This window comes from Muntiacus reevesi, chromosome 13, assembly GCF_963930625.1.
Source record: "Muntiacus reevesi chromosome 13, mMunRee1.1, whole genome shotgun sequence".
Classification (NCBI taxonomy): domain Eukaryota; kingdom Metazoa; phylum Chordata; class Mammalia; order Artiodactyla; family Cervidae; genus Muntiacus; species Muntiacus reevesi.
Genome location: NC_089261.1, coordinates 11,467,156 through 11,470,681, shown reverse-complemented (window position 1 = coordinate 11,470,681; position 3,526 = coordinate 11,467,156). Strand labels below are relative to the sequence as shown.

The window sequence follows — 3,526 nt, the reverse complement described above, 5'->3', positions numbered from 1 at the left end:
TAGTTCCCCAGGGATCAAACCTGTGCCCACTGCAGTAGAAACATGGAGTCTTAACCTCTGGACTGCCAAGGATGTCCCTCTTTTTTATTTTTTTGATTGAAGTATAATTGATTTACATTGTTGCACCCATCTCTGCTGCATAGCAAAGTGACTCAGTTATACATATATATACATTCTTTTTCATTATGGTTTATCCCAGGAGATTGGATATAGTTCTCTGTGCTATGCAATAGAAACTTGTTGTTAATGGGACAATATAGTTTTGATTTGTTTTAATTTGTATTAGGACAAATGACACAATAAAGTGCAGAAATCTTAAGGGTATAGTGCAGTGAATTTTTCATAACAGCTCTCCTGAGATATAATTCATATATTAATACAATTCACTCAATTAAACTGTTTAGTAGTGTTTAGTAATTCACAGAGTTGTGCAACCATCACCACAATTAATTTTAGAATATCTTTGCCACCTCAAAAGGAACTTTTGAGCTCATGAGTTGTCACTCTCTATTTCTCCCTTTTCTCCACTCTGGGCCTGGAAACCACTTTTCTATGCTGGACATTCATAGCAATGGAATCAGGCAACATGTACATTGTTGTGACTGGCTTCTTTGACTTAGCATGATGTTTTTAAGATTTATTTACGTTATAGCATAGGTCGATACTTCATTTTTTCTTCTTGCTGAATGATATTCTTTTATAACGAATATACCAATTCTGTTTTTCCAGTCATCAGTTGAAGGACATGTGGGTTTGTTATGAACTGAATTATGTCCTTCAAAAATTAGGGAACTATACTCAAGAACTTATTAACAATGTATAATGTAATAACATATAAAGAGTTCTAGAAAGAACACATCCCCTAGTGGCTCAGTGGTAAAGAATCCGCTTGCCAATACAAGAGATGCAGATTTGATCCCTGGGACAGAAGATCCCCTGGAGAAGGAAAGGGCAACCCACTCCAGTATTCTTGCCTGTAGAATCCCATGGACAGAAGAGCCTTTGGGGCCACAGTCCATAGGGTCTCTAAAGAGTCAGACACGAATGAGCGACTAAACAACAATAAATAAATATGTGTATATACACATACATATGTATCTATAACTGAATCACTTTGCTGTACCCCTGAAACTAACACAACATTGTAAGTCATCTGTATTTTAATAAAATAAAAATAAAAAATGCACATGTGGAAGTCCTAATTCCAAGCACTTCAAAATGTGATTATATTTGAAGACAGGGTCTTTAAAGAGGTAATTAAGTAAAATGAGAATGGGCCCTCATCATTAGGATGGGCCCTAATCCAACTGACTGGCTTCCTTAGAACAGAAGGAAATAGGGACACAGACACACAGAGAGAAAACTATGTTAGGATACAGGGAGAAGACAGTCAAGTACAAGCCAGTGACAGAGGCCTCAGAAGAAACCAACTCTGTTGACACTTAGATCTCTGCCTTCTAGCCTTCAGAATGGTGAGAAAATAAATTTCTATTTAAGGCACATAGTCTATGGTACTTTGCTACAGCAGCCCTGAAAGTGAAAGTGTTAGTCACTCAGTCGTGTCCAACTCTTTGCCACCCTAAAGACTATAACCCACCAGGCTCCTCTGTCCTTGGAATTCCCCAGGCAAGAATACTGGAATGGGTAGCCATGCCCTCCCCCAGGGGATCTTTCCCACACAGGGATCGAACCCAGGTCTCCTGCATTGCAGGCAGATTCTTTACTCTCTGAGCCACCAGGGAACACCTAGCAAAAAGGGTTGTCTCCACCTGTTGGCTATAGCGAATATTGCTGCTATGAACAACATTTGGGATTTTGTTCTGTTTTGTTTTTTGTTCTTGGCCATGTCACATGGCATGTGGGATCTCAGTTCCCCAACCAGGGATGAAACCTGCACCCTCTGCAGTGGATGAGCAGAGTCTTAACCACTGAAACCGCCAGGGAAGTCCCTGAATATTTGTATACAGGTTTTTTGTGTAGACATATGTTCTCATTTTGCTAGGAGAAATTCTACCTAGAAGGGTAGTTTACACATTGAATTTTTACATATGTCTGCATGCCTGTTACCACCACCCAGATCAAGAAGCAGACTATTTCCAGCACCAGTGGGTTCTTTTAGGCTTTTTCCCTATTTAACCATATTCCCTATTGCTACAGGATAACCAGTCTTCTGACTTCTATCATTGTTTTGTGTTCTCATAACAAAAAAGAAACAACAATTGTGTGAGATGATAGAGGTATTAGCAATTGCTAAGGTGGTAATCATATTGCAATATATGAATGCATCAAATTAATATGTTTTATACCTTAAATTTATACAATATTTTATGTCAATTATAGCTCAGACAAATAAATAAGTCTTACCTGTTCCTGTGCATCATGTAAATATAACAACTCATTATATACTCTTCAGTGTCTGACTTATTTCATGCAATATTTGATTATTATATTCACTCATGTTCTCACATATAGCCTTAGTTTGTTCATTGTCATTTCTGCATAGCATCCCAAATAAATTTTGAGCATATCACAATTTATTAACCCATTCTACAGTTGATGAACATTTGGTTTGCTTCTATATTGGTGAAGAATGAATTTCTAGTTCTTTGATTAGATATGACATTCATTTCAGTTAGATGTACACCCAAGTGTGGAATTCCTGGGCAAGGCTGTAGGGTATGCATTTATTGGTTATTAAAAGTTCCAGCCATCCATGTATTCATAAATATCTCCACTTCTCATGAGTTGGTGATTCTCAAGTATTTATGGTTAGCCTTTGCTTCCCCACCCCACCCCCTCCACTAACCTCTTAATTTCTACCGATGAGTCTTGGGTTCTGTCTTCTATCTCTCAGTGACCCCAGGAGCTGGCCCATTAGTTGGTCACCTTATGATTACCTGGAGGTACTTAGACAATTGACAGGCCACGAAGGGGAAATAAGGCCTTTGCCAGGGAGTAAAGGGGGAGGTTGCCATTTGGATTGACTTTTTTTCCCCTTTGGCCATGCCACGGGGCTTGTGGGATCTTAGTTCTCTGACCAGGGATTGAACCTGGGCCCTTGGCAGTGAAAGCCCAGCGTCCTAACCACTGGACTACCAGGGAATTCCCAGGTGGTTGCTATTAGGGAGCCGTCCTAGTGTCTGCTACAGGAAGGGAACCCATCATACACACCAACCCTGTCAGTGGAGGTGGAACTTTCAGGGCAGTCTTTTAAAAAATTCTTTTTGTTTGATACTTTCCACATAGTCAAAGGTATATTCATCTATTACGGAAGAAACACTTGTGAAATCACTGCTAGAAAACAGTTTCCTAGTCAAGGTGCCAAGCCCTGAAACGTGCTATTGGTATGCCCTTCAGGCTCTGAAATGTTTACATTATTCTGTCAATCCTGAAGCAGGTGGCTAGGAAACTCAGCTGACTTCTGGGGGCTCATACATATTCATAAGGAGAATGGAGATCGGACTTGAGTCCCCAGGGCATGCTGGGAAATGGTCCAGAGCTCCCAGTTACTAGGCAGAGTTCCCAG

The 3,526-nt window shown here is 40.0% G+C and overlaps 1 non-coding gene across 1 annotated transcript; it reads right to left on the bottom strand.

The window, feature by feature from the left end:
* Positions 1–3,029: 3,029 nt before the first annotated feature.
* TRNAE-UUC (transfer RNA glutamic acid (anticodon UUC)) lies at positions 3,030–3,102 on the bottom strand. The gene has a single exon. It is a non-coding gene; the product is annotated as a tRNA-Glu (tRNA).
* Positions 3,103–3,526: the final 424 nt, after the last annotated feature.